Raw genomic sequence first — 19,720 nt, 5'->3', positions numbered from 1 at the left:
AATATTGAACATGCATCATTTCATGAACTTAGTTGTTTGGTATGTAAGATTGATGATTCGGGGTTATGGCATCGTAGGGCTTCCTATATAAACATGCATCATCTCAATCATCTAGTTAAAAAGGACTTAGTAATTGGTATTCTGAAACTCAAGTTTGAAAAACATGAATTGTGTGAAGCATGTCAAAAGGGGAAACAAGTTAAAAACTCTTTTCAAAGTAAAAACATTTTTTCTACTTAAAAACCCCTTAAACTACTTCATATAGATTTATTTGAACCTTTGAGAACTATGAATTCAGGTGGCAAATATTATGGCTTAGTAATTGTAGATAATTATTCAAGGTTCACTTAGACTTTGTTTTTGAAAACAAAAAATGAAGCTTTTGATTCTTTTCGAAAACTTGCCAAAATTATTCAAAATGAGAAAGGTCTTAATATTGTTTCAATTAGAAGTGATCATGGAGGTGAATTTCAAAATGATTATTTTGAAAAGTTTTGTGTAAAAATGGAATTCACCATAATTTTTCCACCCCAAGAGCACCTCAACAAAATGGTTTTGTGAAAAAGAAAAATAGATTCCTTGAAGAAAGAGTTAGAACTCTTCTAAATGAAACATAGCTACCAAAGTACTTTTGGGTTGATGCTGTGAGTACTATTTGCTATACTTTAAACAGAATTCTTGTAAGACTAATACTAAAGAAGACTCCTTATGAGCTTTACAAAGGAAGAAAACCAAATATATCTCATTTAAGGGTTTTTCAATGTAAATGTTTTGTTGTAAACAATGGAAAAAAATCCCTTGACAAATTTGATGCGAAAGTCGATGAGGCTATTTTTCTTGGTTATTCATTGCAAAGCAAAGCATATAGAGTGTTTAATAGGAGAACTTTGTGTGTGGAAGAATCTGTAAATGTTGTGTGTGATGAAACTAACTCTATTGTTCAAGAAAACTCTTTGGAAGATGAAGATGGAGGTTTTCAGGATAAGGGCATTGCACTTGAAGATGAATCCAAAGTTAAAGAGCTTTAACAAAGCAAAGAAATCACTGCCACACCTCCTAAAGACCTCCCAAGAGAATGGAGAACTCAAAGAGACCTCTCATTGAAGAAAATTATTGGTGAAATATCAAAGGGAGTATCTACTCACTCTAGACTCAAGATTTTATGCAATAACATGGCTTGTGTTTTTCATATTGAACAAAGAAACATAGATGAAGCTTTGTATGATGAGCATTGGTTGCTGGCTATGCATGAAGAATTAAATCAATTTAAAAGGAATAAAGTGAGGGATTTAGTTCCTAAACCTGCCTCTCACAAGTCAATTAGAACCAAATGGGTGTTTCAAAATAAGCTTGATGAATGAGGCGTTATAGTAAGGAACAAGGCTAGATTGGTTGAAAAAGGATACAACCAGGAGGAAGGCATTGACTATGATGAAACCTATGCACCTATTGCAAGGTTGGAAGCCATTTGGCTACTGCTTGCTTTTGCATGTATTATGGATTTTAGGTTATACCAAATGGATATGAAGAGTGCTTTTCTCAATGGATACATTGAAGAAGAGATATATGTAGACCAGCCTCCAGGTTTTGTAGACTTCAAACAACCTAATCATGCTTACAAGATGAAAAAGACTTTGTATGGTTTGAGACAAACACCTAGTTGTTGGTACGGAAGATTGAGCAATTTCTTAATTGAACAATTTTTGCAAGATGTCAAGTTGACAAAACGTTGTTTATCAAGAGATTAAACAATGAGTTGTTCATTGTGCAAATTTATGTTGATGATATAATCTTTGGTGCTACTAATGAAACGTTGTGTATGGAATTTTGCGGTACTAATGCAGAAAGAATTTGAGATGTCTATGATGGGAGAATTGAACTTCTTCCTTGGACTTCAAGTCAAGCAAATGAAACATGGAACCTTCCTATGTCAAACAAAATATTGTACATAACTAATTAAGAAATTCAACATGAAAAAGTGCAAAGAAGCATCAACACCAATGACAACATCGACTTATCTTGACTTAGATGAAAATGGTAAATCAATGGATGAGTCAAAGTATAGAGGTATGATTGGTTCACTTCTTTACTTAACTGCAAGTCAACCAGATATTATGCTTAGTGTTTGCTTGTGTGCAAGGTATCAAGCTTACCATAAGGAATCTCACTTTAACAATTTTTAAAAGGATCATTAAGTACCTTAAGGGCACAACCAATGTTGGTTTATGGTATCCCAAAGGTACCTCCTTAAATCTAATTGGCTTTTTAGATTTTGACTTTGTAGGATGCAAGCTAGATAGGAAAATCACAAGTGGGACATGCCATCTCTTAGGAAGCTTTCTTATATCTTGGAATTACAATAATGAGGCATGTGTAGCACTATCCACTACAGAAGCAAAATATATTGCAACTAGAAGTTGTTGTGCTCAAAGTCTTTGGATGAAACAACAACTAGAAGACTTTGGAGTAATCCTTGATCACATTCCCTTGAAATGTGACAGCACAAGTGCTATTAATCTATCTAAAAATCCTGTCATGCATTCTAAAACCAAACATATGGAGATTAGACATCATTTTCTTAGAGATCATGTATCAAAGGGTGATTGCAGCATTGAGTTTGTTGATAATGAACATCAACTAGCTGACATCTTTACTAAACCTCTTGCTAGAGATATGCTCTTCTTTATTAGGAATGAACTAGGTATCTTAGATGGATCTAGTATTGAATGATGTTATGCTTTTAAAACATGTAGCTTGTATATATATGCTCTCTATGTCTGTCATTTTCTTTAATGTCTTAGTATGTTGATATGTGATTGATTTTTTTTTTAAAAAATATGTGTTTTACTTTGTTATTTCGTGTTTTTCACTATTTTAACCGATTACCTTCCTGTGTTAATCAATTACAATGTTTTTGTGTGGTTACCAACTTCTGAAACATTCTTGCTTTAATTGATTACCATACATGCTTTTGTGGCTCTTTGGTTTAAGGTTTTTTTGTTGTAATCGATCATTGCATCATTTTAATCGATTACATGTTTTGTCTTACAATCTTTTTTGGCGTTGTGCTCTATTGTAATCAATTACGACCTTGTTTTAATCAATTACATGCTATGGTTTATGGCTTCTTTTTGGCTTTGTGTTCTATTTTAATCGATTACCTTACGTTTTAATGGATTACAAAAGCCTAAGGGGGAGTTTTTTTTGGCATATTTAATCGGTTACACTTGCATTTTAATCGATTACTTATATCAACTTTTGGTTTTGGGTGAAAACAAGGGTCAATTTAATCGATTACTATGCAATTTCAATCGATTACTTGCGTGTTTTTTGTATGTAATCCATTACATCTCTTGGTCTTCACCTCATCAACCACCATTATAACTACATTTACTCCCGCCACCCACCTCGGCCAACCATAACGCCTTAGTCTCTTTTTATAAGCCAACCTTACCCTGTCCACAAATCACACGAACACCTCCTTTAAAACCTCTTTTTACCACCCCTTTCTGAACCCAAGAATCTTCTGCTCTCAAACTCTTTGTCTCCTCTTCAAGATGGCGATCAATTTTTCAAGAGCACAAAAGAAAGCAAAAACTTCCAAGAGGAAGCAAGGTGAATGCTCACATGCAGCTACTAACCATTTAGACACATGGTTCACAAATGAAAGCAAGAAGAATGACTACAAGATGATATATGTTGTAAAAAACATGAGGATCCCCAAGTATTTGGACTTGGAATGGTTCTCTCAACAAGGGTTCAACTTTCCTAATTTGTTGGAAGCACAAAGACTGTCAAAGCTAGTGTAGATGAAATGAACTTTTTATCCAGAGCTAGTCAAGGTTTTCTACACTTGTGCGTGTGTTGACCTTGAAGGTAACATCTTCTTTACTGTCAATGAAGTAGATATGGTCATTGATGCTACTGTGTGGAAAGAAGTAGTCGGTCTGGACATGGGAGGAGTCCGCAAGTTCGATGAAACTCCTTATGGGTACTGTTAGAGATAGGGGGAGCAACATGAAGACTTAGCCTTGAATCTTGAAGAAGTTTTGTCTTTTATATGTTACTACAAGAAAAATGACATATGCCTACGAAAACTTTTGCCTACAAATATAAATTATTGTAGGTAAAAGTTAAAAAATACTTATACCTACAATTGTTTGTCATTGGTAAAATTCAAAGATTTATACCTACTATTATTTGGTGTAGGTAAAACTCAAAATAACTTTTACTTATAAATAGGGGTAGTTTTGTAATTTCACATGCACTAAGTTTTTGTATTAGGGGTAGTTTTGTAATTTCACATGCACTAAGTGGATATTTGATGTGTGTGGTTGGAAATAAATTTAATTGAATTGGTAGAAGCCCAATCCAATTAAATTTTAGAGGGGGAGGTGAGCATTTGCTTACTACACCCCAATTCCATCATATAGTCACACTTTGTGCATGTCCTTCATGCTTTTCATGCCTCATGACACCTAAGCACACTTAGTGGAGAATCTTGGAATTGATCTTGGATTAGTGGGCTGAACCATAACTAAAATTCACTAATCATAATTAGTTAAATTTTGGCTCCAAAGTTTGGCTCCACAAATTCAATTTCAAATTCAAGTGAAATTTGAATTTCCCTCCAATTTTGTGTGACACTTAGGCTATAAATAGAGGTCATGTGTGTGCATTTTTTTGGAACTTTGATCATTTGAATATTAAACTTCAGATTTCAAAGCTCATTTAGAGCACAAAATTTCGTGCTCTTCTCTCCCTCTCCCTTCATTCATCTCCTTCTTCCTCCAAGCTCTTATCCATGGCCTCCTATGGTGGTGAGCTTCTTCTAGACTCATCTTCTCCTTGAAGTGGCGTCTCCTCTCTCTCTTCCTTCTCCATTCCGCTGCCATTCATCTTCCAAGAAGCAAAGGAATCCATTGATGAAGAAGATCCTAGGCCTACAAGCTCCAATGGAGCTTGCATCATGTGGTATCAGAGCATCTTCATCTAGGTGATGTTCTTTTGCTTCCTCTATCTTTTTGTTCGGTGAATTCTCTTTAATTCCTTGTTCTTCATCTTATTCTCCATGTATATCCTCCATTGTCTTGTGGTTTGGTGCTGTTTAGAGTAGATTAAAAAAAAAAAACTGATTAAATCTTAGATCTACACTTGTTCTTGCATTTCTATGGTTCAAATTTTGTAGATCTACTCTTGAATCTTGTTTTTGTGTTGATTTTAGGTTCTATCATTTTTCATTCATAATATTCTTATGCTGAACCTTAGATCTAAATTTTCTTCCAAAATATTGATTAGAAAAAAAAACACAAAAATCTAAGTGTAAATCACTTAATCCATGTTGTCTTAGAGTCATGTTTAGTCATAGTAATTGTCACATTATGTTCTAAGTTTGTGTTGAATTTTTATTTTGTTGATTGAATTCTAGATACATTTGTTCATGTATTCTTGTCATTCTTAGCCTATCTTTTTAATTTTGAGTCTAATTCATGCATGTTATTTAGTTCATAACATGTTTTAAATCAATTCCTAGAAGTAGTCTTGTTCTTGAACTTTTTTTTTGTTTTCTAAGTTTCCTACGTGATGCCTATGATGAAGTTGAGTTGTGGTGCTGAGTTGTGGCTGGATTTGTGAATCAAATAAGTCTTAATCTCTCTTGAATTGTTTTATTCAAGATAATTGAGCATAAGCAAACACAAATTGTAACTATCCAAGCCTTAAGCAACATAAACACTACTCTTGATTTCTAGGTTGAAATCGCTGGTGCTGGCAGCTTGAACATACAAAATTGTATAAATTACTGGGAATTGGTCACTACGCGTTTTGAGCTGAAATTTTTACTGAATTTTCTAGACATTTGGAAAAAAATTATGAAAAAAGAACCAAGCGATTTGGATTAAAGGAAAAAATAAGAAAAATCACACAAGTTGGCAGAAAAATCAGTGTCCAGGAAAAAAAAAGTGAAAGGGAAGTGTGCTTGTTGTTTTGGCTCAAAAATTTGTTCTATAATTGGTGCCTATTTTATACCAATCCTAGTTCTGAAATTTAAATTGAAAATTATTGTGAAAACAAGTGCCAAAACTAGAGGTTTCTTGAGTCTCTTTTTTTTTTTAGTTTTTCTACTCTACTCTACTCTAGAGCCATTCTAGGTTTCTCTTTGAGTCCTAGCTTGCTTTTTTGTGCTTTTCATTGCTTTAATTGTTGAATAATCCTTGAAAATTTGTCTTGTTAAAACTCTATTGGTTTAGCTTTCATTTCATTTTTTTTGTCTTTGGTTATTGCTTGTCTCTTTGTTTCCTTGTTTGTGAGTTACCATATAGGGAATTGGAAAGGAGGATTGGTGCCATATCTTGAAGAATTTGAGTTAAGAAGCAAGGGGCCAACCACCTTAAGAGCTATTGGACTAAGAAGCACTCCAAATTGAGTGAAACACTAAAGAGAGAATAGCCACCACAATTGAGGACTTTTTTCTTTGTAATTTTATAATTGGCAATTTGCTTTGCTTTCAAATTTTGTAACAAAAAGGCCTTTCATTGGAAGTAAGTTGGGAGCCTCCGCTAGGTCACCCTACTTCCATTTTTGTGTAATAATTTTAGGCAATTTCCCCTTAGGATAGTGAGTGTTTTGTTGGGAACCTTAAATGAGGTCATCCAAACACTCTTAGGATCCGCCTAGTTTGCATTTCTTGCACTTTAATTTCTTGCTTATTTTCATAGCTTATTTCTTTTACCCTCCATTGTCAAACCGCCTAGATAGCTTGCCTTTTACCAATTAGTTTTTACCTTATCTTTCACACCTCTTTTAGTGTTTATTTTGGCTAGTTTCAACCATAGTTTCTTTTACCTTTTGTTTTCAAACCCCCAACAAGAAAGAACCATAACTTAGGAACCAACATGAGTCTTCATTCTTCATCTAGTGTTAATGGTGAGGGTTCTACTCCTAAGGACCCCTTGTATAAGATATTAGATGAGTTGAGATCCCTTAAGTTGTGGAAAGAAAAACAAGAGAGAAAAGAAAAAGGTAAAAAAAGAGTGGAAGAAATAAGTCAAGATGAAAGAGAGAAAATAAGAGAGGAAGAAAGAAGAAAAATAATGAAAGAAATGAAAAGAGAAAAACATGTCTCCTATAGTAGTCATAACTCCTGCAAGAGCCTAAGTGAAGAACTTCGTGACTATTATGAAGGAAGGCATAGGTCACATCTTAGACCTCACAACCATAGGAGAGAAAATGAAAGAAAGCCTCAAGAGGTTAACATTAGCCTCCCATATTTCCACGGAAAAGATAATGTTGAGGCCTACTTAGATTGGGAAATGAAGGTTGAACAACTCTTTGCTTGCCATCATATTAGCGAAGAGAGAAAAGTTCCATTGGCTACCCTTAGCTTTCAAGGGTATGCCCTCTATTGGTGGACTTCCCTTGTTAAAGAACGAAGGATTCATGGGGATCCTCCAGTAGAGTATTGGAATGATCTTAAGAGTGCCCTTAGGAAGAGGCACATTCCCTCCTACTATGAAAGAGAGCTTATAGACAAGCTCCAAAGGCTTAGACAAGGGAGTATGAGTGTTGAAGAATATAGACAACAAATGGAATTACTCCTTTTAAGAGCTGGACTTAGGGAGGAGGAAAGAACAAGCATAGCTAGGTTCCTTAGTGGGCTTAATATGGAAGTGAGGGACAAGGTTGAACTCCTTCCATATAGGGACCTAGATGAGCTAGTCCAACTTTGTATAAGAGTGGAGCAACAACTTAAAAGAAAGCCTTCTTCAAAATCTTATGGCTCTCACTCTTATCCAAGGAAGGACCAAACCCATGGAATTTTAGGGGCTGCACCTTCAAAACCCAAGGAAGATAAGGGTAAGACCATAGAGAAATACACCCCTAAGACTAGTTCCCAAGAAAGGACTAGCAACATTAAATGCTTCAAATGTCTTGGGAGAGGTCACATTGCCTCTCAATGCCCCACAAAGAAAACCATGATCATGAGGGGTCAAGACATTTATAGTAGTCAAGAGGAGACTACTTCTTGCCCTTCCTCTAGTGGAAGTGAAGATAAAGTAAAGGGTGAAGAGTCTAGTGAGGAAGTCTACCCCCATGAAGAAGGTGACCTCTTAATGGTTAGAAGGCTCCTTGGAGGTCAATCTTGTGATCTATCTCAATCTCAAAGAGAGAACATCTTTCATACAAGATGCAAAATTTTAGATAAAACTTGTTCTCTCATTGTGGATAGTGGATCTTGTTGCAATTGGTGTAGCACAAGATTAGTTTCCAAGTTGAACCTCACTATCATTCCCCACCCAAAACCTTATAAACTTCAATGGCTCAATGAGCAAGGGGAAATGATAGTTAACCAACAAGTGAAGGTACCTATCTGCATTGGGACATATAAGGATGAAGTTAATTGTGATATAGTTCCCATGGAGGCAGGACATATTCTTTTAGGAAGGCCATGGCAATTTGATAGGAAGATCATTTACAATGGCCTAACTAATGAAATTACCCTCACCCATCTTGGCACTAAATTTGTGTGGCATCCTCAAACACCTTCACAGGTGGCCAAAGATCAACTAACTATGAAAGATAAGAGGGATGAGGAAGAAAAACTAGAAAAACAAAAGAAAAAGAAGGATAGTAAGGCCTTGTGTTCAAAGGCCATGGGGAAGGAAAAGGAGGAAAAGGATTCCTCCAAGAAGATTGTTAACAAGGAAAATCATTTTGCAACAAAATGTGATATTAAAATAGAACTCCTTCTTAATCAATCTTTCTACCTTCTCCTATCAAGGGAAACATCCCTTAGCACCGCCTTACCTCTTGAACTTGAGGTTATTCCTCAAGTAAAGGAGTTGTTGGATGAGGGTTTGGTTCGCAAGAGCTTAAATCCTTGTACTTTGTTTGTGCCTAAAATAGGTATTATTAGGCACCAAATCCCTATGATAGGTGGTATAATGAATGTGTTGAGTGGTGCAACACTCTTTTGTAAAATCACTCATGCACCCAACATCTTCATGATTTGTGTACATAGGGACTCATTAGGTAGGCTTGTTCTTATTTTTTGTTTCAATGCAAACCTAGGTGCTCATGTGGGACACCTTAGGTTTGTCGTAATTCTTTTTAGGAATAATCAACATGAAAATAAAGAAAAAGGTATGTATTATTCCATTACTTTCCTTAACTTTTTAAATAGTGATCAAGGGCTTTCCATGAACCCTAAGAGAATAAAGGTCATTCCTGAGTGGTCTACTCCACCAAGTATAAGGGAAATTTGGGGCTTCAATATCTTAACAAACTTTTACAAAAAGTTTGTCCCATATTTTTCTATACTTGTAGCACCACTCATTGAGTTGGTGAGGAACTATATTCTCTCATGGGAAGATGACCAGGAAAGGGGTTTTCAGTCCTTACCATACTCTAACATACCCAACATCACTAATACATATGTTTTCATTCTTTTTACAGGTGTTGAGGAAAGAATCCATGAGTTTCAAGAACCTCTGGATTTGAGGTCAAATCCTTTTCAAGGGGGAGGGAATGATGCAATCCTACCCCCCAAGGGCATTGGATAGAAGACTCCAAGAAGATTGGGCCAAAAATGCAAGAGAAGGCCCTAGGGTTCTCATGAGGAAAGATGCAATCCTACCCCCCAAGGGCATTGGATAGAAGACTCCAAGAAGATTGGGCCAAAAACGCAAGAGAAGGCCCTAGGGTTTTCAGTCCTTACCATACTCTAACATACCCAACATCACTAATACATATGTTTTCATTCTTTTTACAGGTGTTGAGGAAAGAATCCATGAGTTTCAAGAACCTCTGGATTTGAGGTCAAATCCTTTTCAAGGGGGAGGGAATCATGCAATCCTACCCCCCAAGGGCATTGGATAGAAGACTCCAAGAAGATTGGGCCAAAAATGCAAGAGAAGGCCCTAGGATTCTCATGAGCCTTAGGGTAGATTTCGGGCCCATGGGCTAAGTATGAGCCCACTTATCTTGGTACATATTAGATTAAGGTTTCATTAATTATGGGCCTTGTATTTAGGGCTCCATAATGTAGGTAGGGTACCCTAGAAATATAGGATTTTTCAGCCCTTGTATTTTAGGGCACCTAGACTAGTTTTTGTATTAGGGGTAGTTTTGTAATTTCACATGCACTAAGTGGATATTTGATGTGTGTGGTTGGAAATAAATTTAATTGAATTGGTAGAAGCCCAATCCAATTAAATTTTAGAGGGGGAGGTGAGCATTTGCTTACTACACCCCATTGCCACATCATATAGTCACACTTTGTGCATGTCCTTCATGCTTTTCATGCCTCATGACACCTAAGCACACTTAGTGGAGAATCTTGGAATTGATCTTGGATTAGTGGGCTGAACCATAACTAAAATTCACTAATCATAATTAGTTAAATTTTGGCTCCAAAGTTTGGCTCCACAAATTCAATTTCAAATTCAAGTGAAATTTGAATTTCCCTCCAATTTTGTGTGACACTTAGGCTATAAATAGAGGTCATGTGTGTGCATTTTTTTGGAACTTTGATCATTTGAATATTAAACTTCAGATTTCAAAGCTCATTTGGAGCACAAAATTTCGTGCTCTTCTCTCCCTCTCCCTTCATTCATCTCCTTCTTCCTCCAAGCTCTTATCCATGGCCTTCTATGGTGGTGAGCTTCTTCTAGACTCATCTTCTCCTTGAAGTGGCGTCTCCTCTCTCTCTTGCTTCTCCATTCCGCTGCCATTCATCTTCCAAGAAGCAAAGGAATCCATTGATGAAGAAGATCCTAGGCCTACAAGCTCCAATGAAGCTTGCATCAAGGAGGAAGGAAGGAATCTGAATGGAATCGCTGTCTTTGAAATTCGCACTCGCGCTCGTGTCTCTATATTGAGCCACTTTGAATCCGTTACGACAGTTGGAAATCAAATCGAGTTTCACCTGAATGCTCTTTCTGGACTCGATTTAGGTTTGTCTTTGCTTCCTCAAATCCAAATTCCATGCTTTATGCCCTCTCATGTTGTGTCGGTGAAGCCTTAATTTTGTATTTGTGTTTCATTCCTTGCAAGATCTCAGTTCTACGTTCGATTTCATGCTTCTTCTTTCGTTACTGTAGGGATCTTTGCTTTCTTTTGGAATTCACATTTAATGGTGTTGTCTTAGGCTGTTTTGGAAGAGCAAGATCTGTCATTATTTTATTATTTTGAGATTATGTATAGAGGATTTTTTTAATGTTGATTCCGTTGCAGATCGAATAGTATGAGAGGATATACATGAAGAATGAGATAATATTATAATCCAATATTTGTAAGAAAGATCTGATTAAACTATTTAAAACTTTTAGTATTAAACAACATCCATTTTGGTGAAACAATCTTAGCAAGAAGCCAAGGTGATGAACATGCAGTGATTAATCATCAAAATAAGCATTCAGTATCTGTCAACATACCATTCTCTTGTGAAGAGGTTCAGCTGGATAACACCATAAGAGTTCTCTATAGTGGTGAAAATGATTTCTCTTCTCAATCTACTACTATAGACTCAAAGCCACCATTGCCATCACAATCAATGTCCAATGGCAGTGTGCACCCTGAGGCAACAAACACTATCAATTTTACCAATCATGAAAGCATAAAAAACTTGAATGATAAGAGGATTGGCTTTCTTAAAACATGGTCCAGTAAACTTTGGTGACACTTATCAGTTATGAGTGGAAGGGTACATACAGAAAGTGTAGAAGACGATAATAGCTTAAGCTACACTAATAAGCCTTTACCTGTTGATTTGTTCTTCAAAACATTTGAAGGTCCACAATTACAAACTCCTAAGGTATGTCATTACCATCTACCAATTTAACTGTAGTCATATTTTGTTAAAATAAGTTAATCATTGTGTCCTAATGCTCTTATTTGTTTGAAGTTAACCATTGGTGTTTGGTCTAATGTATTTTATTATTTTGATTTACTCCTTCAGAAGTCTTTAGAAGAGATGGTGCTTCCTCAGGACAAGTAGTGGCCATTTCTTCTTCGGTTTCCAGTTTCATCTTTTGGTATTTGTCTTGGAGTTAGCAGTCAAGCAATTCTTTAGAAAGCATTGGCCACGTCTCCTTCCACTGAATTTCTTCACATAACCCCTAAAATGAATTTCATCCTATGGTTAATCTCTATTGCTATTGTTGCCATTGTTTTCACCACCTATCTCTTCAAAATAATTCTCTATTTTGAAGCAGTTAGTCGCGAGTACCATGATCCAGTTCATGTTAACATCTTTTTTGCCACATGGATAGCCTTTTTGTTCCTAGCTCTTGGAGTTCCCCCATCAGTTGCCAAAGACCTGCATCATGTAGTTTGGTACATTCTCATGATTCCATTGTTCTGCCTTAAGCTCAAGATATATGGAAAGTGGATGTTTAAGGGCCAAAGAATGCTCTCAAAGGTGGCCAATCCAACCAATCTCAGATGAGCCTAAAAGAAAGTCCTATTTTCTTCTTTGCTCTTGGGCTTGCTTACTACATGGTGTTATTTGTAACTCTCTCCCATATGCTTCCAACAAATAAGGCCATCCCAAAAGACCTCCATCCAGTGTTCTTTCTTTTTGTGGCGCCATCTAGTGTTGCTGCTATGGCATGGGCTAAGATTCAAGGTTCTTTTCATTATGAATCACGAATTTTCTATTTCACTGCCATGTTCCTAAATATCTCACTAGTAAGCTTTTGTAACACTTGTACTTTAAATATGCATAACCATTGTTTTTTCAAAGTTTTCATTGTCTAAAAAAATGGGCCAGGCTAATATAGTTTGCACAACTTTTTCCTGACACAATCAATCATTTTAATATTCAAGTTGCTTGTTAGTCTCATATGCTTTTTCAGGCTGTTCGAGTCAATCTTTTCAGAGGATTCAAGTAAGCTACATTTTTATATCTATATCATTGGCTATTATTCCGTTATGTTGATTTTTCTTACAAATATTGGATTTGATTCTGCAGATTCTCACTTTCATGGTGGGCCTACACATTTCCGATGAGCATGTTGTGTGGGAGGATATACATGAGCAACGTGCACTCAACGTCTTTTTGGTCGTTGGTGATTGTGTTCTAGTTGGCTTCCAGGTGATCAACTTCTCTTAATTGTATTTTCTTCTCAAATATTAATGCAAATGTGAGTTAATAGCCACGGCTGAAAAATGCAAGTTCCTTTTACTTGTTACTGTATGAGAAAATTGTTTTATTTTAAATAAAAAATGCAAGTTCCTTGTACTTGTTACTGTATGAGAAAATTGCTTTATTTTAAATTAAAAAAAATGCAAGTTCCTTCTACTTGTTATTTGATTTTTCTCTTGGAGTATGTTGGACTTGCCATGGTTAAAGTGTATTTATCATCACATGTCCATTATCTAGTCAGTGATTTTTCTAACTGTATTGCTCGTGTATGTTGATTTTAGGCAGCGGTGGAAGCATAGGCCAACATCGTGCATGAAGTTAAGGAAAAAATCCCATTACTTATCGTCCAGGTTGGTTGGTGACTTTTATGTGTTGCTACCATTTTTTCAAGGGTTTGGTTTAATAATGTTTTCATTTCCACACAATAATGTTGCAAATGGTTTCTTGATTCCTACAATACAATTTTACATAATAGGCCAGTATTAAGGTATATTTATGTTGAATCAGATCTTTAAATGCTAGATTATCAGAAGGGGATGGCCTCTGTCATCAATTTGACACTCATACCAACACGTGTCTATAGTTATTGTCCTTTCTTCAGTTCCGTTTTCTAAAATTAAGTTTATATGAGCTATTATTTTTGGTGGTTTTCAAGTCTCATGACTAAGACGATTTTTTTTATATTAACAGTGTAACTAGATTAAAACCTCCTATCCTCCCTAGGCTGCTCAATGATATTATTTATTTGTTTAATTTCACTTGTGGTCCTCTAATTTAGACTTTGTACAATGTTGGTGTCTTAAGTTTTAATTTGTGTGAGCAAATCAAGCCCCTCTATTTTTAACGTTAAATTAATTTAATTCTCCTCAACTTTCTTATAATGGATAATTTGAAATAGTCAGACTAGTTAGAAATTTATTGGAAATTTGATGGGTTGTATTTGCTCAAAAACCTGTAAGGGGACTAAAACTACACATCTATAGTAGGACTAAAAATACAATTAAACCTTGTTTATTTTGTTACTTGCACTATTTTGCTCATCTGAAATCTTCAGAAGCCATAATTTGTAATCCTTCAATTGCCAATCTTTGAAGGGGTGTTTAATTTATTAGTTATTGCAACAATGTGCGGTTTTAAATAAGAAATCATGTGTTTTAGCTGTTGCTATTTTCATGCTTTTCATCACCATGCTTTCTCGTGTAGGAACAAAAGTCTCCTAGAAAGAAGAATCCAGCCTTTGGCCCATTAGGCATGATTATAAAAGTCTAGCCTCAAACTTGGTAGGGGTAATTGCAAGAATTTCAATTTTTATTATTTTTATAATGTGATTATCATTGAGATAATTAAAATCAGTGTTTTTTATTTGTCAATTTTTTTTTATCTTGATACCATGGGTTTTTCTTTTTTCTTTTTCCTTGTTTTTTATTTTATTTTTATAACTTACATATTCTTCCAATTTAAATGTCATTTTCCACATGATAATTAAAAAATATAACAATGAGCATAGCTAGAAGATTTATTATTATTATTATTATTATTATTATTATTATTATTATTATTATTATTATTATTATTATTATACGGTTTTTACCTACAGTTGAAGATGATAGGTACAAATTAAAGACTTTTACCTACAGTTAGAAAATGTAAGTAGAAGTTAATGACTTTTACCTACATACTATACATAGTAGGTAAAACCTATAGTGATAGACAATTAGTCGTCATTACACGCTCCCTCAAAGTTGACGGAAGAAACGTCCGTAGGACAAAGTCTATCATATATTTACCTACGAATTTTTTATTTATAGTGACAGTTTTTGTCCATAGGTATAGGTCATTTTTTTTATAGTGTGTCCAACTCTCTTGAGTGAAATTTGTATTGATTGTTGTATTGTGTGTTGCATCTTAGTCTTTATCATTTCATATGTGCATCATGCATCATCATGTAGGAGTAAGAAGAAAGGTTCTAAACTAAGAAAATCTCTTATGTGTTTAAAACTCTCTATTTTAATCAATTATAGACCGATCGTAATCGATTACACAAGTGTTTGTAGCTTGCAAAGAAGTTTCTCGTATCGGTTTAAATTATTAGAAGCTTATCATAATTGATTACAAGTTCTCTTTGAGACAATGATTGATTTTTCAGGAGTCTCTACTTTAATCGATTACCAGGTGATATAATCGATTACTTCCCTCTTAAAAGTGTTTCTGAAGTGATCAAAAACACTTTAATCGATTATATCAAGAATCTAATCGATTACATTATTCTTCAAAGTTTTATAGTTTTTGGAAAAAAACACTTTAATCGATTGAAATGATAATATAATCGATTACTTATTCAACATAATCGATTACATTGTACATTTAATTGATTACAGGAGGTTATAACTATTTTCTCTATAAATAGCCATCCTGTGTTCTTACTTCATGTGTGGAAAAATTAAGTGCGAATTTGTATGAGTTGAAGTTAGTGATAAAGAGAGAAGAGAAAAAGTGCTAAGATATAGTGTGACTCACAACTTTTAATCTTTGATTATGAAGATCATATTGTGAAAAGTGAGTTGTGGAATTCTGAAGGCATGAATTTCATGTGGTTTACACATTGTTTGTTTGTGCATGAATTTCTGAAGGCATGCTAGAATAGGTTTTTCTAGTTTGGGCTAAGGGTAGGTTTCTCTTAGGCTCTTATTCAAAGAGGATCCTAGGGTTGGGTACCTTAGTCTCTTTTTTTGGGGTAGGAACTGAGATCGCTTGTAAGAATTCTATATGCTTAGTGAAAATCTAATTCAGGTTGGATTAGATAACTGGATTAGCTTATCTAGAGATATAGAGAATGAACCAGTATAAAAATTGGTGCACTTCTTCTCTTGATCTTATCTTTCTTTCTCATTTTGGTCTTGATCAATTTACGGAAGGTTAAAGAAAATATCTTTTTGAAGAAATAACTTTAATAAAGGATTTTGTGTAAAGGGTGATTGATTAAATATTAGTTTATTAAAAGTTTGTGATACGATCCTTGAAAAAGAAGATTTTTTAACTCTGAGTTTTTAAAAGTCTATTTTGATTTAGAAACTAATTCACCCCCTCTTGGTTTGTGAGCTCCATCATCTATTTCAGGTACAACAAGATGCAAACCTATAGGGGAATGCTTTTTGACCCTACTAGGAACTTGAGGAATCGCTTAAGAGTTGGTGGACTGCCTGCAGAGGACAAAATGCTAGTTTACTTCATTACCTATATTCTCACACCTAGGCCTAGCAATCATGCTTAGGTAATAGATGCTGATCTACAAATAGTTTATGGTCTGAAATTAGGTATCAAGATGAACTGGGTATTGCTAATTGAAGACATTATGTTGAAGAGTCATCGCCTGGTAGGTTATGAATTTCCTCATGTTGTGCTTGTCTTAAGATTCATTTACTACTTCAATGTTGATGTCTCTAATGAGATTGTGGACTTTACCAAAACCTTTAGTGAGATTACCGAAAGGCATATCAAGAAGCTTGGAATGAGGTTTGTTGATCATGAATGGATAATGGTTGGAGAGCCTGTAGCTGGAAACATTGACGGGATGGAAGAAGATGCCGAAGCTGAAGCTCCACAAGAGCCTGCACATCAATGGAGTCCTTTTGAGTCACTTATGATTAAGAAGATGGACGATATGCTTCACCTCTATCAAGAGCACTAAGGTGAAGTTCATAGTTCATTGGAGAATATAACTACCCGGCTGGAAAACATTGAGACTAGGCTGACCCTTAGTAACCTCCTTAACCCTGACAAGGATGAAGCTTAGTTGTGTTTTAAGTGCTTGTTTTAGTTATTTGGTTGTCCTTTCTGATTATGTTTAATTTTTTCTCTGTGTCTCTAATCACTTGTTATGTGATGTTTGATTAAGTGGTTATGTTTTCTTATAAAGATTGTAATGTTTAAGTTGTAATGATTTTTTTTTCTATGAATGAAATGCTAGTGTTTATCTGTTCTTACTCTATGAGTAGCAGTGACTTTTTGGCCTTGTTGTGCCAAAAAAAGGGGAGAAACATTGCATTAGCATTGGATTAGGGAGAAGTAGTGCATTGCATACATACGTTCTTATACAACTCTACCTTAGATGATGATGATATGATTTGACACTTTTCTTAGTCTTCAGAAAACTTTCAGGTTTTAATAAGAGAAGTCTCTACTCTCAAGACTCTCCAAATGCACTCAAATGGAAATTCAAGTTTGGAATCATCAAAGCCAAAAAACGGGGGGATTGTTAGAGATAGGGGGAGCAACGTGAAAACTAAGCTTTGGAGCTTGAAGAAGTTTTGTCTTTTTACATGCCTAACTCCATGAGTGGAATTTGTATTGTTTGTTGCATCTTAGTCTCTATCTTTTCATATGTACATCATGCAAAGTTAGGAAGATTGTTTCTAAAGTTAGAAACTTCTTCAGTGCATAAAACTCTTTGTTTTAATTGATTACAAAGTCATTTATAATTGATTACATAAATGTTTGTAGCTTGCAGAGATATTCTAGTTTCGGTTTAATCGATTACCAGTTATATGTAATTGATTACACTATTCAGTTGAGACCATGTCTGGTTTTTCACGAGTCTCTGCTTTAATTGATTACCAGGTGATCCTAATTGATTATTTCGTTCTTAAAAGTGTTTCCAGAAGTGATCGAGAACACTTTAATCGATTGCATTAAGAATCTAATCAATTACATAGTTCTTGAAAGCTTTCCAGGTGTTGGGAAGAACACTTTAATCAATTGAAATGATAATATAATCTATTACTTCTTCGAAATAATCAATTACATTGGCTATTTAATCGATTACAAGCAGTTATAACTATTTTCTCTATAAATAACCAGCTTGTGTTCTCACTTTTAAGAGAGAAGAAAAAGTGCTAAGAAAAAGTTTGTGCAACTCACATCTTCTAGACTTCATTTTCTGAAGCTATCATGGTATAAAGTAAGTAGTGAGTTTCTTATGAGATCAAGAAGAGATTCATTCAAACAAGAAAAGGTTCTTGCATGTGAATGATCAGGTTGTGTATCTCTCTGACTCATTTTTTCATGTGTTTTACATGTTGTTAGCATATGCACGAATTTTTGAAGGCATATATGCTAGAATAGGATTTTCTAGTTTGGGCTAAGGGTAGGTGTCTCTTAGGCTCGTATTCACAAGGGACCCTAGGATTGGGTACCTTAGTCCTTTTTTCTAGGGAAGAACCGAGATTGATTGTGATTACTTGTAAGAATTCTATGTGCATGGTGAAAATCCGATTCATATTGAATTAGATAACTGAAGTAGCTTCTCTAGAGATAGAGAGTGAACTAGTATAAAAATTGTTGTACATATGCTCTTGACCTTATCTTTCTTTCTCATTGTATTTTTAATCAATTTGCTAAGCTTAAAGAAAATGTCTTTTTGAAAAACAACTTTAACAAAAGGATTTTGTGTTAAGGGTGATTGATTAGATATTGGTTTTAACAAAATTTTGTGATACGATCCTTGGAAAAAAAAGTTTTTTCAAATCTCTATTTTTTTAAGTTTAATTTAAAAACCAATTCACCTCCCTCTGAATTTTTGAGTTCCATCATCTTTTTCACCTTGGAGATTGTTTTGTATGAACAGTCATCCGATTAACTATATTGACACTTCTTAGCCCAAAGCTCCTACATTAGACGTGAACAAGGGGAGTGCGCTTCTAACAAACAACTAAAACTAAATTGTACACCACATGAACATTCTACCTCACATAGTTCATCATCCTTGACCTGTATTGCATTCCAACAATGAGGTGTGCTAAGGCACCATTTAACTATCTTATTGTCTTCAACGTAAGATTCAAGCAAAAAGCGTACTTATTTCTCTTCTATATGAGGGTACTCTATACTAAGTAGAGTTCATACGAGGATGTCATCACATATAGAATAACACTTGTGTTCCACGCATCCAATATGCTTACTTTGACCCTTGTTTATCTTGACAATATTAAAATGCTTTATCCAACCTGTAAAAAGCGATACAAATACAAAAGAAGCTCATACATGAAGTTTTCATGAATTTCCATTTGTGCAGCTGAGATTGACCTTTATTATTGCATTACGAATGAAAAACATTATAAGACACGCCATCCACATAACACATTTGAAATTTCAAATAACAAAAGGCCATGAATAACAAAACAAAGACTCACAGCCGTTGCAAAAGCTACTCTCCTTGGGAAAAATCCACTACCTCGAGATGGAGAATTTCTGTTGGACAAGTGACCTCAATAACTTAAGAGGGGGGTGAATTAAGTTTCAAAATTTTCCCACTAGCAAACTTTTAACCCCCTTTCAAATGATAGGCTCAGAATGCAAAAGAAGAAGCACCAATCAATATAATCAATGTTCTTTAAACGTTAAGATAAAATTGATTGCAATAAAATAAATGAGATAAGGGAAGAGAGAAATGTAAACTCAATTTATACTGGTTTGGCCACTTCCCGTGCCTACGTCCAGTCCTCAAGCAACCCACTTGAGATTTTCCATTATCTCTGTAAATCCTTTACAGACTTTGAACACACCTTGGGATCCTCACCC

At 35.0% G+C, this 19,720-nt stretch overlaps 1 pseudogene; it reads left to right on the top strand.

Moving 5' to 3' along the window:
• The first annotated feature begins 3,908 nt into the window (after positions 1–3,908).
• LOC114410673 lies at positions 3,909–13,495 on the top strand (annotated as a pseudogene).
• The last annotated feature ends 6,225 nt before the right edge of the window (positions 13,496–19,720 follow it).

The sequence above is a fragment of the Glycine soja genome, chromosome 4 (genome assembly GCF_004193775.1).
Source record: "Glycine soja cultivar W05 chromosome 4, ASM419377v2, whole genome shotgun sequence".
NCBI classification, from domain to species: domain Eukaryota; kingdom Viridiplantae; phylum Streptophyta; class Magnoliopsida; order Fabales; family Fabaceae; genus Glycine; species Glycine soja.
Note: the sequence above shows the minus strand (reverse complement) of the source record. Positions and strands in the feature narration are given on the sequence as shown.